At 40.6% G+C, this 20,033-nt stretch overlaps 1 long non-coding RNA gene across 1 annotated transcript; it reads right to left on the bottom strand.

Moving 5' to 3' along the window:
- Positions 1-15,234: 15,234 nt before the first annotated feature.
- On the bottom strand, positions 15,235-17,504 carry LOC138844521 (uncharacterized). Its single transcript, XR_011380415.1, has 2 exons — positions 17,385-17,504; positions 15,235-15,700 (listed from the first exon to the last, which is right to left on the bottom strand). It is a non-coding gene; the product is annotated as an uncharacterized lncRNA (long non-coding RNA).
- Between the last annotated feature and the right edge of the window lie 2,529 nt (positions 17,505-20,033).

Genomic DNA, 20,033 nt, shown 5'->3' with positions numbered 1-20,033 from the left:
AATAAATAAAACTTTAAAAAAAAAAAACTATCAAACTCTCTTACAAAGAGATGTCTCATTTTGCATTCTCACCACCAACAAATGAGTGTTCGTTTTTTCTGCATCCCCCTCAATTTTGTTGTCAAGCATTTTGGATTTTAATGATTCTAATACAAATGTGGAAGCATGTCATTATCAATTTGATTTGCAATTCTCTAATGAAATATTATTTGAGCATTGTTTCATATGTTTATTTGCCATCTGTGTATCCTCTTTGGTGGGGTGTCTGTTTCCAATTTAAATTTTTAAATTACTTTTTAATTTGTTTGAGAGGGAGAGAGAGAGAATTCCCATCTTGTGGTTCACTCCCTCTTTGCTCGCAACCGCTAGGGCCAGAGCCAAAAGTGGGGAACACGATGCTGGTGCTGTGTGAGAGACAAGAAAGGAACCTGATTACTTGGTCATCACTACTTCCCCACAGGATCTGCATTAGCAGGAATCAGGAGCCAGAGCCGGGAATGGAACCGAGACATTCTCAAACGAGACACCGGTGTCTTGGCTGCTAGGAAAAAATGCCTGTTTCCTTCTTTGCCTCTTTTAAAAATTAGACTGTTTATTTTCTTGTTGTTGAGTCTTCAGAATTATTTATATATGTTGGACAATGGTCTATTATCAGATATTTTTACAAAGATTCTTTTGCAGATTGTGATTTGTGATTTCATTCTCTTAAGATTGTCTTTGGAAGAGCAGTTTTACTTCCTAATGATTTCTAAATTATCAGTGTTTTCTCTTTTATGAAATGTGCTTTTGATTTTGTACCTAAAACATGATCAAAACATCCAGTGTCCCTTAGTTTTTCTCTTGTGCTGTCTTTTATTAACCTTAAAGTTTTGCATTTTATATTTCAATCTACTTTTGTGAGATGTAAAATCTGAGTCACTTTCATTCATTCTTTCTGTTTGTTTCTTTTTGTGGATGTCCAGTGTTCCAGCACCGTTTGTTTAAATGAGTATCCTTTCTTCACTGACTTGTGATCATGACTTTGTCAGAGGTCAGTTGACTATATTTTCATGAGTCTATGTCTGGACTCTATATTGTGTTCCACTAAACTATGTCTATGTACCTTCTTTAATACCAGTGTCTAGGTTACTGTAGCTGTACAGTAAACCTTGAAGCTAGGTGGTATCAGTCCTCCAGCTTTATTCTTCTTCTTTAATACTCTGTTGATTAGTTGGAGTCTTTTGTCTTTGCATTTAAACTTCAGAACTAGGTTGTTAATGTTCATAAATAGAAGAAGCTTAATGGGACTTTACTGATAATCCATTGAATTGTAGATTAAGTTGGAAAGAAATGATGTCTTAATTATATTGAATTTTCCTAGCCATGAACATAAATTATCTATTTATTTAGGTCTTTTTTGATGTCTTTCGTGATAGTTTTATACTTTTCCTCATATAGAACTTCTATAATTTTGCTAGGTTTACACATAATCATTTCATTATTTTTTCTTTTGCGTATTGTTTTTAATTTGAAATTCCAATTATTTAACACTTATACCCAGAAAAGGCTAATGGATTTGGTTGAAATGTATTGTTCATTTGTCTATACTGTGCATAGAGGATGGAATGAGAAGTGGGCGTTGTCCTGTGCACCTCCCAGGTGTACCAGTGGAGGAGCTGAACCCGGAAATGAAGACTCCGTGGTGTTTTTTGCCATCAATGATCCTTCCAGGCAGAATGCATGTCTGCGGTGATTTAATACCCAATAATTTTGTAAAATTGACCCTTAATTTTTGACAGCTATTGTTAGAGCCCATCAGGTGAATATTTGCATCATCAAACAAAATGTAATTGCTTTTAAGGAGACACCTTTCCATGACCCTGAAAGCATTTGCTAGGATAAGCTGACCCTTGTGGTCTCAGGGCACCTCTCCTTGCCATGTGTGAAACCACCCAGGTCTGAACCAGCAGTAACCACAAGACTTAGGGGGAAAGTCAATGCACTGACAGCATTTGAAGAATGCAGTCTCATCACTGGCATATTTAGCCAAAGTGAGATTTATTTCTCCAATCCATGGGTGTCTGCCTCAAGCAATGTGTTCATTCTTCTTACCAGGATCCTTTCACTGGAGGAGCAGAAAGAACTCAGCCAATTGTAGGCTGAGTTTTCTTACACGTAACTGGCAACCATTAGGCTTTTGGCACACCTAAGCCGGAGAGTGTGGTCTGTAAAGTTAGTAAGAAAATTCTCCCAAACACTGGATAACGCTAGCCCACCTGGGGCAGCACATACACACCATGAAATGTAGTTTTAGGAAGAAAAAAGAATGCAGTAAAATGAAATCAATTCTTCAAAACTGAGGTATTGCCAAAATAATATAAAAATTCAAAACTTTCTTGTATTTATGCTTCCTGTTTACGGCATAATCCTCAGGATAAGTGGTCGGTGCTACACATTAAAGAATGAACCAATAGCATTTTTTCCTGAAGCTTTATTATGAACCTGAGCATCCTCTATTGATTTTTACTCATACTAATTCCCACCAGGTGGGTTTCCATGCATTTAAGAGTCTAATGGATGTCTTCCCAACAGTAATCTTACAGTTTTCTAGTAACTGAGTTCATTTACAAAATTTCTCTTGTAGTTTCTGTTCACAACAATATTTTGAATAGCTCAAAGGCACTTGGAATCATGGTCAGCACTTAGAGACAAAGATAAAGCAATGTTCCCAACCTTAGTGTGCTCAAATCTTGGCAGACCTAACTTCTCAGGCTCACCTGTTGTAATTCCTCCAGCCTCACACTCACCAGTGCAATGGTAGAAGCAGGCAATTGCTAAACGGTCCCAAGTTCTCTGAACATATTCATGTATTAAAAAAATAAACACAAAGTAAAGTATACATGTTCTCTGTTATGGTGCACATTTAACGAGATAAAAGTGGCATTTACCAGTTGCTAAATTTATGATTTCAGTGGTCTTTCAAAACATTATGTATCTTCCATTAGGTTTGTTTAAAAATTCACTGAATAGAAATGGAAAATTTACAGATTATTCCTAAATTTCCAAAAAGATTATATTGTTCACCAAACTATTTTTATAATTAGCAACAATTTGAAATTTCATGATCTCATGGGTAAGATGTGATCTTTACATATAAATAATGATATATTTAAATGTAGAGTAGTGTTTTTACCTATAGGTAAATTATCTTACTAAGATAATCGAATCTGGTTGTCTATGCAATGATGGTTGACTGATGTGCACATCCTGACTACATGTCAAATGGATTCACAATATGGACTGAAACAGGCTTTTCCACAGTTCTGAGCTTTGCCGCATGCAGAGAATAGCTCAATTTTCCAAGACCAAACTGAGAATATTAAGGTAAATGTCATAGGTCTAATTTAGTCAATTATCTACTACCCACTCAGTAAGCCACATTCAGAGTAGGATCAGGCAGGACAGATGTAGGTGCTAAAGATTTACCTCTGAAAAGGAGCACCAGGAAGGAGGGATTGTGATGAAATGAACACACAGCTAGAAAACAATGACTTCATTCCCCAAGGAAGGCAGGGATGGAGCTTTCCAGTCTGCCTAGGATATTCCTTTCATTTACTTCATTGACATAGAACAATTAACTTCTCTATGTGGAAAGTGTGACAATTCAATACACATAGGCAAGGCATAATGATCAAAGTAGGGAAATTAGAATTCTCATCTCCTAAAAATGCATAATTTCTTTGTATTGGGAACAAATTCATCTCTTCTAATTCTTTATAAAATATCTAATAAATTATTACGAATTATAGTCACCCTAATACGGATGAACATGAGAACTTATTTCTCAGTCATGACTGTATTTTGGTATAGGCTATCTAATCCCCCAATGTCCCATCCCCCAATGTCCCTTCCATAGCCTTTTAAGGAAATTCTTTATGTATGTGTTTATTATGGAAGACAGAGGGACAGAGAGGGAAGTGAAGATGAGGGTGGAAGGCAGAGATCTCCTAAGCCCTGGTTCACTTCCCAGATGGCTCTTGCAGCTCCAGATAGAAGCCAGGAGCCAGGAATTCCATTCTCATATCCGACATGGGTGACAGGGGCTTAATCACTTGAGCCCTCATCTGCATTCTTCCCAGACACATTAGCAGGCAGCTGGATCAGAAGCAGCATAGCCAGTGTCGAGCCACCACTGCTATGGGATGCTGGTGTCACAAGTGGTGTCTGGACCAGCTGTGCCACAGTGCTGCCAGCCCCTCCACAGCCTTTTCACCTTCCATTCCAGGAGATTGCTATTGTACGCCTAATGCTTTCTGTAGTTGCTGACGACGCCACTTTAACTCTTGAAGACTATGCAATCATTTGAACAAACTCTTTTTGCTATGTTTAAGATTCAGTTACATAAACTTATTTGTACTAAATCTGTGGTTCATTTTGTCTCTAAGTGATTATTAATAACTTGCCATGTAATGAGGCTGTTTTTAAGATTGTGGTCTATCAAGTGCATAAGGAATACCTGTAGATATGGGTAGGCAGATGAAAATTTAGATGATCAACAAAATATAAAACAACTTCCTCCTAAATTATCCATGTATAAGTTGAGATTAAACAATATGCCTAGTTATTTAAAACATTTAAAGCTTATGGTTGACCAGATGAAGCAAGGAGATGTTATAGCGCTGATCTAAAGCACTGTGATTGTCACTGATCTTTTAGGCTTCAGGGATGGACTTTCTAAGATGTGTTTTCAAACTTCATTGTCATGGATATCCCTTATTGAAAACAACTTTCATTAAAATAAAGGGTTTCAGTGAAGAGTTTCAGAGGATGCCTTAGTTTTGGGAATAAGTAGAATTTTATCCTGTTGTTACTCTTCAAGGTCAGCATACTCTGATTTTAGAAGAGAAGGTTTAGTTAATGAAAGATGAGCAATTCGTATGAAAGCTCTAGACTCAGAATGTGTTAAACATAAGGGAAATGTAAGAATGTACACCTTAGAAAATTGCTCTGCAATCTTTTAGAGAGGTGTTGGCAGCTTTTTAATGGGTGCTAAAGACAGAAGTCTCAGAGTCCTCCCATCCCAGGCATTGCACGCTGTCATTTATGAAGACCTGAGCTAAAAAGATACCGAAGCTCACTGTGAAAAACTGACTCCTTGACCACGGTACTGTACATATTCCATTCTTCCTGTATGTCTTTGCTGAAATGTAGAGAGGGGAGACCCAGATATGCAAATTGGAACCAAAATATAAACAGGGATCAATCCCAGGGCACAATCTTCAGAAGAATGAAAATGCCAGGAAGAAAAGAAGTTTATGAACTCCATGTTCGGTGGAAGCAAGCTACAAAAGAGTTTAGCTGTCCTTCTAGAAAACAAAAATTAATTTGCTTTGGCCAAATTAAAATTAATTAAAATTATGCAATGTTGCCCTTGTGTTAATTTTAACGGTGAGGTTGTTGTGATTTAAGGCTACAATTAGTTCTAGTGTTTGAAAGAGAAGCTCTGTAATCGAGACAGGACATTTTAATAATCCTGGTTATAAACATTTAATACATCATCTTTAGGGACTCACAAACACATTGTAATTAACTTTTACAACTGAAATAAATCAGATTGCATTAGCATATTGCAAAGGAAAAAATCATTTGCATGATTGAAAACAGCTTCAGAAAATTATGTATAACAGGCTTCGTGCAAGCACCAGAACAACTTTTACCAGGTTTCCTCTATGGGGAATATTTTTAAAAAGTGCAGATCAGAATTCTGCTAATAATTACAACTTTTTCCATAAAAGGAAATATCCTGATTCTGAAGAAATAGCAACAGTCATTCCGTGGTCAATGGGACCATGTCCAACTTTGCCGTAAGCTAATTAGGAAATATCCAAATAGAAGTGTGATGTACTTTCTCTGTAACCACTACTGTGCTATGAACAAGTAATTCTTTCAGAAGAAAACAACTTTTATTTATGTGTTATTTATGTTTCTAGTGCTAAAGTCATTAGTGGGAGGAGGGACGCTACGAATGGGTTCACAAGAGGCGCTGTGGCCAGCACCCAATCTGCTTCCTTAGAATGCCAGCCACTTCTTCAACGCGAGGTTGTGATTGAAAGAATGGCCACCTGTATGTTCTCTTCAGACTGAGCAAAGGAAAGAAGGTCACACTGGCTGTTAGTTTTATCAAAAAAAATCAGGTTACACAGTTGGACTTTTCATCCTTCGGTCAGTCGAGGGACCTACAGAGTCGTCACCATTGTCTGGGTGTTGTTGAAATGGCAGATTATGTGCTCATACTCCCTGAGTTTGAGTCCTTGTCCCATCTCTTAATCACTGTGTCATATTAGGTTCCCTGCCTCAGTTTCCACTTGTGAAACGAAGAAAATAAAGTGTGTAGTCAAAAGTGTTTCTGAGGATTAAAAAATGCATGCCATTTATTGTAGACTGGTGTCTGAAATACAGCACTGAATAAATTCTAGTGTCTAACCTGGAAGCTATTGTATCTGTGCACTACTCTTAGGTCAAAGCCTGAGAGAAGAAAAGTAGTATAGTTGGGAGATTCTGAGTTTTCTTCATAGAATTTAATCAGGACTTTTCCCAAATACTCAATTTGGCTCCCAGCCTTCCATTCATTTATTCAATCAGTATTTTACCTCTTCTATGTGAAAAAAAATACAGCAATTTTTTGAAAAGTGGAAATATGTGAGGCATTAATGTTGAAACCAGATCTGCAATAAATTATGGTGTCAAAGTGTCACCCGCTTATAATAATGGATGCAACCAAGTTCAGTTTCTAAGTATTCAGGTACAGTTACTCTCCATCCCTGATCTGTCCTTTTTTCTCCATCTTCCACTCCATGCCCAAAAAGAAAACAAACAACAAGAAGAAAAAAAAAAGCCAAATAGAAAAGGAGAAAAGTCAACATTAGTGGATCCATCTTTGGTCAGAAGCAAAGGGACCAGCATATGAGTAGCGAGGATGCTCTGACTTGCATTGAAGTTTGATGCCCAGTACAGTTTTGGAAACAGCCCGCCTTCTTGGTAGATCAGGTTAATGCTTAAAATATTGCTAAAAATGACACCATTGTGGAAGAAGCTGAGTCCTGGGTGCAGATTGCTAAAAGGCAGGGCCAGTTTGTCAGTGTTAAATCAAAAGAGAGATGGACAGTTGGGTTTTCCTAGGCAGGTTTGCAAAAGGGTGGGTAGTAATTTCTTTTCAAAGAAATATTGGATGCAGATTTTTGTTTAATTCCAATTCTAGAATTGTACAATGAGTGAACTGGAGAGACAATTTATTCTTTTAAGTTCTCCCACTGGAAGCTTCATTTTGAAGGGAGACAAGGGACTTCACATTCTGCTCCTGGTTTTGAGGACCAGCTTGGACGCTTCCACTGGGAATCCTCTCTTTTCTCCTGAGGCTAGCTTATTGACTTAAGAGAGAAGTAGCTTAATTAACAGAAGGAATAAAGCCTATTGCATAATTAACCAGACATTTACCTAAAATCAATAATCTAATTGCCACACCTACATAGGGGATAGTGGTTATCCTACTGAAAACAATTCATTTATATCTGCATGTTAACAAGGTGATTGGTAGTTTGTTTTAGAGACTAACTCGATTTGTAAAGTGATAATTTATTGAACAATCAATTAATCTTTTTAGTAATGCAAACATAAACAAGCATTAGAGAGCCACCAGTGTGTCTACTCAGGAAAGGTCAAATTCAGCAGAATCTCATCTTCAATTCCTTCTCAATCAGCCCTAAGATTTGTAGAGAGTGAACAGTATTTTATTTTAAAACTATCCCTTTGGAGGTATTTCTTTCACAGGGGAGTAATAGCATTCAATACAATTGTAAAGCACTCATTTAGACAGTATCCTGTCTTTACAATGGATTCCTAATCTAAATTATTTCCCTAATTGCAGACACACATGAGTCTGTCATAAGTTGTTTTGATACACCCAGCTATGGATAAACCCTCTGGTCATGTAACGCAACAATGTGAAGAATTGTTTCATATCTATGAGAATGAATTTATTTTGCTTATCAGAAAATAGGAGTCAATGTCAAAAAGCTTTAATGTTTATGTTTAATTAAGTGTCCCCAGTCTGCGTCCGGCTGAAGTTTATTTTGACCTTGCACAAATGGATATGAGGTTTCCCAAGACTTAAGGCACTATATGCTTATGATTTCTTAAAACACATTTCATTTCCTAAAATATTGTCATAGTTTAATCTGAATTACCTTGTGATTACCTTCAAATTTCACTACCACTTAAATTTTAACTTTTTTTTTTTTTTTGACAGGCAGAGTGGACAGTGAGAAAGAGAGAGAGAGAGAGAAAGGTCTTCCTTTTGCCGTTGGTTCACCCTCCAATGGCCGCCACGGCTGGCGCGCTGTGGCTGGCGCACCGCACTGATCTGAAGCCAGGAGCCAGGTGCTTCTCCTGGTCTCCCATGGGGTGCAGGGCCCAAGCACTTGGGCCATCCTCCACTGCACTCCCTGGCCACAGCAGAGAGCTGGCCTGGAAGAGGGGCAACCAGGAAAGAATCCGGCGCCCTGACTGGGACTAGAACCCGGTGTGCCGGCGCTGCTAGGTGGAGGATTAGCCCAGTGAGCCGCGGCGCCGGCCAAATTTTAACATTTTGCCAAGATATTGCAATCCACTGGAAACATAAATCCTATGAAAATTATGATAATAATCTGATAATTGATGGGAGGACAACTTAAGTATCCATAGGAACCCATAAGACTTTAACTTTTGAAGAATTTACAAACTTCAATAATTGAGAGTATTTGCTGAAAGTCATAGGTGGAGGGTGATTTTGTAAAATTACAATATACTAAGATGATTAAGTTAAAATAAGATTGTAGGTTTGAGACCAGAATTTCTTAACATAGAGTTCCAGTATAGAAATTCTTTACCTGGTATTCTAGAGTAATTGGGCCATGAAATTGGTTGAACAAAATTTGCACCTTTATTTTCACTAATTTCTTTTTTTAACTTTTTTTTTTTTTATTTTTGACAGGCAGAGTGGACAGTGAGAGAGAGAGACAGAGAGAGAAAGGTCTTCCTTTGCCGTTGGTTCACCCTCCAATGGCTGCCGCTGCAGCCGGCGCACCGCGCTGATCCGATGGCAGGAGCCAGGATCCAGGTGCTTTTCCTGGTCTCCCATGGGGTGCAGGGCCCACGCACCTGGGCCATCCTCCACTGCACTCCCTGGCCATAGCAGAGAGCTGGCCTGGAAGAGGGGCAACCGGGACAGAATCCGGCGCCCCAACCGGGACTAGAACCCGGTGTGCCGGCGCCGCAAGGTGGAGGATTAGCCTATTGAGCCACGGCGCCGGCCCCACTAACTTCTTTTTTTTAACTTTTTTTAACTTCTTTTTTTCATTTCTAACTTAAACTTCCTTTCATTATAAATTTGGACAGCATACTATAGCAGTACTAACAATACCTGTGATTTGTCACCAAGTGCTACAACAAAGTTTATATTACTTTACATGGCCACAGATACTTCAAAATATAAATATGTAGCTGCTTTTGACATGATGGCAATTATTAGGCCTGATACAGGTCTAATTATTTAATGTGTGAATAAAGAAACATATTATAGTATCATGGATTTCTATTTTATAATTTCAATAATTATGATTTAGCATGTGTTTTACATTATTCACTTAGAATTATTTTTTCTAAGGTACATTTATAGGCTTCTTCAGATTTCCAAAGGAATGGGCAGATTCCTCTGGAAAGACCATTACCCCAGAGTAGGTATGGAGTAGGAACAACACCAGGCCACCCTGTCGCTCCCCCTCTTCGCGGAGGAACGACACAGGACCCTGCGCTGTTCTTTTGTCTGTTCGGCCCTTCCTGGGTTTGCTGCTGGTTCTTCCCAGGTTGGCTACTGACCCTTCCACCTCCGTGGAAGGGCGGTTCCCCCTGACACTTTCCCCACTTCCGCGGGGGAGCGGCACACCGCCGGCCGGCTCTCTCGGGGGCTGCTCAGATGTTCCTCAGGTGTTCCTGGTGCATGTTGTCTCTCTCCTCCTTTATAGTCCTCTTCCACCAATCCCAACTCTGCTACCCACAGGCCAAGTACGCTGCTCTCCTCCAATCAGGAGCAAGATCAGCTCCTGCAGCTCAGTCAATCAAATTGGCGAGAGGCAGCTGTGTAGAAGCTGTTTACTCCCTTCTCAGCGCCATATTGTGGGAGAGCAGATGCATAGAATAAGTCTTAATTCCAGTAACTTAGTCTAGTCCGAGTTGCTCCCCACACACCCCTCTCTGGAGCGCATAGGCCCCACACTGTTCATGGGTCACAAGTTCACACCCCTGAGTGTGGTTTCAGACCTCAAATCCCCCTGAACAAAACACTATCACCAAACAGTAAGGCACCCATTACCAACTTACAATTGCTCAGCCTATCCTGCTTGTGGAAAACCCTAGGGTAGAATCTTCTAAAAATAATGATCCTAACGAAGTGTTCATTTCTTGAGTGCCTGGTTCTTTACATATGCTATTTCACAGAGCTTTACCACATTCATGTGAGCTGGTTATTCTCACTGTTTAATAACACAGAAACTAGCTTAGAAGTTGGCCTATTCCCAAGCCAGGTACCCTCATGACCTAAATACCTCCCAAAGGCCCATTTCTCACTCTTGTTACACAGGGGAGTCGGTTCCTACATGTGAATTTTGGGAGACACAAACATTCAGACCATAGCAGAGCAAGGAAGAGTGTACTTATTCTTTTTACTCAACATAGTTTGTGCTTAGTCCTAATATAACTTAAAACATTCAAATAATTGCAGCTTTTGTAATTTTTTGTAATTTTCCTATTGGAGTTCTGAAGGCATCTGTTGTAACAATACTGCTGCTATTACCCAGTGTATGATTTTTCTTTTTCAAAAAGATATTTAGGTCACATGTTGTGATGCATCATGTTAAACTGCTACTTGGGACCACCACATCCCATCTTGGAATGTTGATTTGCATCTTAGACGCTTCACTTCTGATCCATTTTCTTGCTAATGCATCCTGGGAGACAACAGGCATAAATCAAGTGTTTAGGCTCCTGCCACTTAACATGAGACCTGGACTGAGTTCTAGAATCCTGTTTTTTTCTGGCCCAGTCCCAGCTTTCACAGGTATTTGGGACAGGAACCAGTAAATGGAAGACCTTTCTCTCTCTGTCTTAGTCTGTCTTTCAAGTAGATGAAAATAAAGAAATAAATATTTAGAAACAGGAAATGACCATTTTTGCTGATTTAAAAACTTTGATGGGGGGTAGCATTGTAGCATAGTGGGTTAAGCCACTGCCTGTGTGGTGGTCATCCCACATCAACATCAGTTTCAGTCCCAGCTGCTCCACTTCTCATCCAGTTCATTACTAATTCACCTGGGAAAGCAGCAGAAGATCACCCATATGCTTGGACCCCTGTCACCCAAATTGGAGACCCAGATAGAGTTCCTGGCTCCTGGATTCAGCCTGACCAAACCCTAGCTATTGTGGCCATTTGGGAAGTGAACTAGCTGGTGGAAGATTCTCTCTCTGTCTCTCTCTCTCTCAGTCCCTCTTTCTCTGTAATTCCGCCTTTCAAATAAATAATAAATCTTAAAAGCAAATTTGATGAAAAACAAGCAGAACACTCAATGTTATGCTCCACCAATAATAAAAATATTAATTTTCTAACTGGAACTTAGTCACTCAGATGGGCCCTTACAAAATTTGTGCTTGTTTAGGTTATGCATCAGGCTGAGAAGTATCACAATGAAGTTCACGTATTGGGACAGGATAGGGTTTCTCTGTGACTAAATAGAGACCTACTCCTGTTCCACAGTGGAATGGGAGGCTCCCCATGCGCTCAGTCACATTCATAGTAGAAAAGTCACGTACAACCAGTAGGAGAAGTCAAGACGGAACAAACAGCAGATAAGCAGGAAATCTGAAATTCAAGTTTACAAGGATTGATAAGATGGAACAGGACAAGGGAAACTGTAGTTTGTTTACTGGAAACCCAAGAAAATTCATTTAGACCAGATTTTGAAATAAGGAAACCCCTTTCAAAGTTCCCAGACCAGCCTGTGAGAATGTTCCTCCCGACAAGTACTAAATCATTTTTGTTGAAAACTATACCCAGGTGTGCCTTCTTTGACATCAAATTCTCTTTATCCACATCTATGCCACAAATAGGTCTTGCAACTCTCTAACTCCATAAAAGTGGACCAAGGGGAAGTTGCTGATATCAGAGAGGCTGGAATAGAGGCCAAGCTGCACAGGTGGATGGTATCACTTTTATTTACTAGAAAGGGCATAGTTACCCCAGATGTTTCTGTTGAAAAAAATTTACTTCAACTCCCCCCTCCCCCCCCCAAAAAAAAAAAAAAAAAAAAAAACTGTACTCTATCATTTGTTTCCTGCAATTTGCCCAAGATCTATTGTTCCTTGCTTTACTGCTTGCAGGAAAGTTTTCTTTCTGTGTTTAACCCTTGCTCAGTTTCACTCCCCCTTCCCACCCACCTCACTTTTATTTCACTGGACTTTAACCACTACACACAAACACCCCAGCTAATCTTTCCAAATTACCATAGCGCCAGCTCTGGAGGCTCTCATTAGATGTGCAGCTGAGATTTATCAGATCTCATTTGCCTAATATGGAGCCTACCTTTGGGCACCTGGCCCTTGCAGTAGGGGGTAAGGGAGAACAGGAATGGGTCTTTTGTCACTGCTATGCAGACTCACTAATTTGCTCTGCCTAATAAAATTACAAATGGATACAGCTTTATTCACATTGCCTTTATAGGTTATAATAACCTTGGTACCCCATAACCTCCTGCTAGCTGAATTAATCAGATCATATTAATATTTCTTCTTACTTTCTTTTAACTGGTTCTTCTCTTAATTAAAGGGGCCAAAGACGTAAACAGGGTAGGTGACTGGAAACATGGCGGCGGGTTATAAACAAGGCTCATTAAAAAGATGGATGTGCAGGCAGACTGCAAAAATTGCTTACTTCGCAAGTGTACATTTTGTAATTTCCTGACGACTAAAAGAACTAATGCCAGGCCCCACCCCCTCCCTTTTTCACATGTATAAAAGATGATAATTTTTGAATGCTGGGGTGGGAATGGCAAAACCAAGCAACCTATTCATCAACTGGAATACGGTCTTTCGCATTGTGAGGCTGAGCCTCCTCTCCCACAAGCTGTCTGATGTGAAAAGCATCGAAAAGTGGAGGAAGGAGAACAAACAAACCAGGAAATGAGCTCAAAAGGAAGGAAAAAAAAAGATGAGGAACTTTTAAGAGACAACACTAAACATACTAAAAACCGACAGTCCAGTTTGAAAGAGAAAATGAGGGAGTGCTTAAATGGCCAACACATCTTTAGAACCTGAATATGTTCAAGGAGGCATGGATGTGCACATATGTGTTTTCCAGGCCACAGAGGGCAAACAGAAGCTGAATCCTCATGCCCAGGAACAATCATGTTAAAGCCAACCATCCACAAACCCACCTGCACACTAAGTTAGAACAGCAATGGTGCAGGAGCGCAGAAGACAGGCTGATTTAGAAAATCTACTTCAAGTTTATCTCACATTGTTATACTTTTTTGCATCCATTTCTACCTTGAATTGAATGTGTGCTCATACAGTATGATAATGGAATGCATACATATATAAAATAGTGCATATAGTATGTTCATAATGAATAAATATTTATAATGCACATCTCTGTGTATACACTTACACACACGTACATGTTAATTCAGTCCTCTCCCTCCTTTTTGGAAGTTCTCCTCACATTCACTTAGCCACACAAGAAGGTGCTGGTGCTTTTACTCTCACACCAATTACTGGGAGTGCCAGAGCTCCCGGGGTCCTGTCTTTCCGTCTGTTTCTCCATGAGAAAGAAAGTCATGCTGACAGCATGATGCACTGCCCGGCCAGGCAAGACCTCGCTCCTTCATGAATAAATTAGAGATGAAAGTTTCACTGATCCCCTTGCATTTTTATGGAGGGACCTCATCCTAATTTACCTAAATGCTTTGAGTCGAAGCAAAGAAAATGTAAGCGGCTAAGGTGGAAAGGTTAAAATCTGTGTTTAAGTGGAGATTTTTTTTTTTTCAATACACCACAACACATGGGTGCCTGCAATGGAATTGATCGTTTCTTACTCAAACATTTAAAGGAGAAGCCAAAGACAGGAAGATCTTTCCTTTCTCTGCTTCTGTTTCTTTTTATATGAATCACTACAGCAATTCTTAGCCTAGCAAATTCATACTGATGGGAAAGTGTGTGTGTGTGTGTGTGTGTGTGTGTAGTGAAGAGAGACAGTGAATACAAGAGTAGAGAACATGAACAATCTATGTTTACGATATTATTTTTCTCAATGGAGCTCAAATTCTGTGCAAATGGTATTTTTCTTAAAGCACTTCCAGGCCACGCTTCAGCGAGTGACCTATTACAATATGTTCCTCACCAGTGCGCTTTTACTACCAGGCAGGCGTGCCATGAGATGGGGTGTGTGGTCACAACATTAGGCATTTCCAGACACGCTCAAAGCTATGGGATGATGGTTTTGGATTCCTGCCTCTGGCTGTGGCCATTACCTGATGCTTCAGAAGCCAGGAATAAATTTGCATGACCCCAGCCCCTAAGATATCCCCCGTGGAAAAATAGGAAATTGGCAAGTAGGATCATTTCACGGATGTGCTGAGGCTGACATGCCTAGACATCTGTGGCTTCAGCTCTATGCCTGATAAGTTCACCTGTGAAGGCAGCACGCGCTGCTCCCATTTGCAAACTGTGCTTTCTGAGTGCGAGGGCCCTGGGTCCATTCTTAGCCTTACTTGCCTGTAGCCATCGGAAAGGTTGCTAAATACCACGTTCTGATAATATTGGGGTTGAATGTGAAAACTCCTCGGGCATGAGAGAAATAGTGGGTGTAGCAATTTTAAAGAAGACCTCATGGAGGAAATTAAATCATTTCAGGCCAGCAGTCTTTGCTTTGCTTTGTTTTTTGTTTTTTGTTTTTTTTTTTTTCATGATAATTTGGTGTTGTCTGTAAAATGACAGAGGGAAAAAAATAAGTGAAAAATGGAAGCAAGTTTGCTCATTTTGTGATTTTGCTTTCTTTGCAACTTAAGCAACATATCCTGTTTGTTGTAAATACGTGTTTTTCCAGCATAAAATCAAGTTGACATCTTAGCTTACTTAGTTCTAATAAAGAAAACTCACAAATCTCATCCATGGCACACAACATAAACATTTTTATATGAAGCCTTTTAATTTCACTTATTTTTTCCCATAATTGTCACAGTCGTAGCCAAGACAAGTCAACTTTAAGAATAAAATACATTTTTCATCCTGGCCCTGAAAATTCAACCATTCTAATTGAATGTTAAGTGGAGGAGAGTCTTATTTTACATTGTAGTATTTTTTTTTTTTTTGCTTAAATTAAAGCTTCTGAGATATTTACTACATTGTACCACTTAAAGATTGTGACATCTTAATTAGCAACGCAGTGTACCCTGGGTATTTCTACTAGACAGAAGAACAGCTTTTTTCAAAAGTCCAATAGACTAGCTATTTATATTTTTTGAATGTTGAAACTCTTCTCTTCCTCCATTTCTGGCCTTTTTTTCTGGTCTCATCCTCTCACCATTTGTCACCAGAGGAGTGTAATTTCATGACCGTTTTCTTCTACTTGCAACTTCCTCTAAACAAAAGGACACGATAAATAAACACAAGAGATAAGACAGTCTCTTCCCCCAGCCCACCCCCATCCTTTGGATGTCTGAAGCAGCAGAACCACTGGAGGTCTTCAAATACTGTCCTGCATGAGTGTCCACACTGATGCATGGAGGTGCAGTGCACAGTCTTAATAAATACCAAATGGGACCAACTGTAACCTGTGAACTGATGTGTGTGTGTGTGTGTGTGTATTAGTACTTTTGGCAAACCTATCTTGCTGACTACACTGATGAAGGTTGCAAGTAATTGTGTACGCGTTTCTGTGAAAGATAAATGACCTTCCTTCCGAAGGACGCTTGGCCAGACCTTAATCCCAAGTGTGTGTGTGTGTGTGTGTGTGTGTAACTGTTTTTTGAAGGCCCGACAGGCATCTTGATCATTTCCTCATTTTTGAGGCCTACCCACAGCCTAGCACACGGCCCCCCTCTCTGAAATGTTATTATTCTGTCGCAAGGCCTCCTTCGGCCAGGATGTTACTTCATTTCCACCTTTTGTCTCAGCCTGAATGTGAATGATGCTCTTTCAGCAATATACAGCCGCTTAAACTCCCTGCTGCTGCCTTGCATAAATATACAACACCCGTCTCGCCCTATAACTCACTTCAGGCCTGGAAAAATAGTGACTTCCTTTATTGGTCCGATTCTCTCGCAATTCCCAACAGCTGCATGTTCTCACCTCAGAGGATCCTTATCTTCAAGTTTCCATTCGTCTCAGCACTATTCCAGTGGATTGCCAATAAAAATGATTCCCATTTTTATAACCCCTGAGAACACAGGAGCCAGCTTTCGAGAGAAACCCACGTTTCCTCCCACAAGTCAACAAACAGAACCTCCGGACACTGTAACAAAAAGGGGTATTTTGTCTTCTAGAGAGGAGACCTCTGAGCAGAGTGCACAGGATTCGCAGTGAACTGCAAAACACACTCTCCAAACACATTAATTACACTCAAAGAAATCTACGTTTACGTTTTTCTGTAAGAGAATCAATTGGGAGACATGCCATGCAAGCCGCAGAAAAGCAAGCATTGTAGGTCTATTGAATAGCCATTTATGCAAGAGACGACATCTAAAAGGGTTACTGCATTCACGTTAGATTAGGCTGCCTCTGTTAATAAAGTGAACTGGGGCCCACGGTGTGCTATAGCAGGTAAAGCCACTGCCTGTGACACTAGTATCCAGTATGGGTGCTGATTTGATTCCTAGCTGATCCACTTCCAATCCAGCTCCCTGCTAATGCCTCAGAAAGTAACAGAGGAATGGCCCACGTGTTGACACCCAGATGGGAGACCCTGAAGAAGCTCCTGGTGCCTTGTTTTGGCCTGGCCCAGCCTTGGCCATTGTGGCCATCTGGGCAGTGAACCAGCAGACGAAAATCCCTCTGTGTGTGTGTGTGTGTGTGTGTGTGTATGTGTCCCTCTCTCTGTAACTCTGTTTTTCAAACAAATAAATATATCTTTAAAAGATAAATTTAATCATTTCACTGTGCCTTTAAATTCAGGGTGATTTAAAATTTGTGTGGGTTCTAAACGCAGTTTTCAAAGAAGAGCATATAGGAATGACAGAAAATTATTTTTGAAGGTTGACATGCCAAGTCATTATAAGGTCATTTGAGGAATTGAAATGCTTTATTTTGTCATAGATGGCACTTACCTGTGAACTTGGGTGTCCACTGAAGCGGCATTTTGGGGCACTGTCTATGGAAGGCAGAATCCCAGTAGCCTCATCCACCAAATGGGATTAAATCCTTTCCTCCCAGAGTGTTTTTACACTATGGGAAGAAAGCAAGCAGAAAGAGTCACCTATGGAGGACTGTGTACCTGGGATGTCTCATGATATATTCTCTCCTCTACTATAGAGTTTTCATCACTCAAGGTAACTTTTAAAGAAAGGTTTTAGAAGATGAAGACAGTGACTATATCTGGCCATTGTGTTGTAGACGGCATACTTAAAGAAAAGAAAGAATGTTAAATTCCATTGTGTTAAAAAGCCACACTTTGGCCAGCACCGTGGCTCACTTGGCTGATCCACTGCCTGTGGGGCCCCCACCCCAGGTTCTAGTCCCAGTTGGGGTGCTGGGTTCTAGTCCTGGTTGCTCCTCTTCCAGTCCAGCTCTCTGCTGTGGCCTTGGAGGGCAACAGAGGATGGCCCGAGTGCTTGGGTTCCTGTACCTGCATCGGAGACTGGGAGGAAGCACCCAGCTCCTGGCTTCAGATCTGAGCAGCGCCAGCCGTGGTGGCCATTAGGGGAGTGAACCAACGGAAGGAAGACCAAAAAAAAAACAAAAGAAAAAAAGAAAAAGCCACACTTTTAAAAATATAGTCAAGGGACAAGGAATACACCTGGTGAAAGTGTGCTGTACGACTTCATAGCTCTCAAAAAAGAAGAAAGACCATTGCTGTTGGGACACGTCGTGTTCTTTAGCATAATTGCTTGCGGAGGAGCTTGTGTGCTGAGTGCAGACTGACTGTTGCAGACATTCTAGGCAAAAGTGGCTCTGAAAGTGATCTCCCCTTTCTGTTGCTCTGTCCAACATCCCCCCGACCCATGTCACGGATGATATCTTTGTAAACCACGTGGTTGTAGTCAACACATTGCACTTTCACCCGAAAGATAGTGTCCCAATACACTCAACGATTCTGGGGAACATGCCATCTCCTCATTCCTAGTCTTCATCCTGAGGTCTGTGGGCACAGGTAGCTTTAGAAAAATTCTCCTCTCCACGCTCAAGTCTGACCAGAATCCCCAGAACCTTCTTCCAGCTGGCAGATGGGTGTGACCCTACAGTCACAACACTGATAACACCCCAGGCTCTTGCACTGCCCATTCCCTCCAACAGCCATGGGTAGATGTTTCCTGGTCACTGGGGATATTTTCCTGCTCTAAATAAAATGTTAAAAAATACACCTCCCCCTCCCCCGAACCACCACCACCAAGCTCTGGACTCAGAGATGTTTTATTTTTCTGCCTGCGCTGAGTATTCTAAAACACGTGCTTTCGCGTGGTAACATCAGATCTTTTCTAAAGTAAGTCCTGAGTATTCACAATTGTTATCAGGCCAAGGAGTACCCAAGTTTCAGAATGGCTCAGATATGCAGAAGTAATTGGCTCAAAGCTTTCTAGTTGAAGTTTGCAGCAGAAGCATTTGCTCATCTTACTCCTTCCTCTGCAGCCCACCCTTCTGAAAAATCAGTTGTGATGGTAAAAAACGTGTTGTCCATGATGCTGATGCTGTTCCCGAGTGGAGCAGGTGCTTGTTTTGGTTGAGGCTTTTGAATGAGTGGGAGCCAGTGGCAAAAGTTAGCTGGGAAATGGAGACAAGATTAGTGAAAAAGAGTGCCAGAAGTCGACAAGCTTACAGGGTCTTGGGGAGAAAACATGTTCTCCAGTGAGTTTTAAAATTACATGCTGAGGCCTTTTCTGTGGTGTATTAAGTTAAACCTCTTCCTGTGGCGCTGGCTACCTATATGGGCCCTGGTTTGATTCCTGGCTATTCCACTTCCAATCCAGCTCATTGCTAGTGCCCCTGGGAAAGCAGTAGAAGATGGCTCAAGTCCCGGGGTCCCTGTACCCATATGAGAGTCCCGGAAGAAGCTTCTGGCTCCTGGCTTTGGCCCAGGCAAGCGCTGGCCCTTGGGGCCATTTGGGGGAGTGAACCAATGGATGGAAGATTTCTTTCTTTGTCTCTGCCTCTCTCTGTACCTCTGCCTCTCAAATAAATAAATATTTTTAAAAAATAAAATAAAATTATACGCTTGAAAGCCAACTTACTTCTCTCTTCTAGATCTGGGAACTTTAAAAGTGGATCCGAGAAGAAACATACATAAAGGCAGTTTCTTTCACTGCTTCTATGGTGTGTTTGAGAGAGAATGAATTGGATATAACTAAGAAAGGAAACCAGGTGCGATGCAACTGAGAAGAGGCATGGGACAAATCCATCTGTGTTCTTAACAACCGTATGATCAGTACTTCTGGTTCAGGACAAAGGGAAAAACCAAGCAAAAACAGAAATAGGTGGGTCATCTACCCAATGCAGTGCACATTGAAGAAAACAGCACAATTCCTTCATGACCCTTGCAGGAAATCAGTTTAAGCCCTGAAGCATGAAATTTGATTGTAATTATTTTAGCTTGCTCGGCTACATATGTTATTGATGATCTTTCCTAAAAATCACCAGCCTTTTAGAAACCCTGCCACAGTACTTGACTCAACGACCTGTAAGGTATACATAATAGAAAATAAACCATGCAGGCTTTCTCTATCGATTGTTCCTTGGATCCACTCTTCTTAAAGAGTGGAGAA

The sequence above is a fragment of the Oryctolagus cuniculus genome, chromosome 12, assembly GCF_964237555.1.
Source record: "Oryctolagus cuniculus chromosome 12, mOryCun1.1, whole genome shotgun sequence".
NCBI classification, from domain to species: Eukaryota; Metazoa; Chordata; class Mammalia; order Lagomorpha; family Leporidae; genus Oryctolagus; species Oryctolagus cuniculus.
This window is presented reverse-complemented; position numbering and strand designations above follow the sequence as displayed.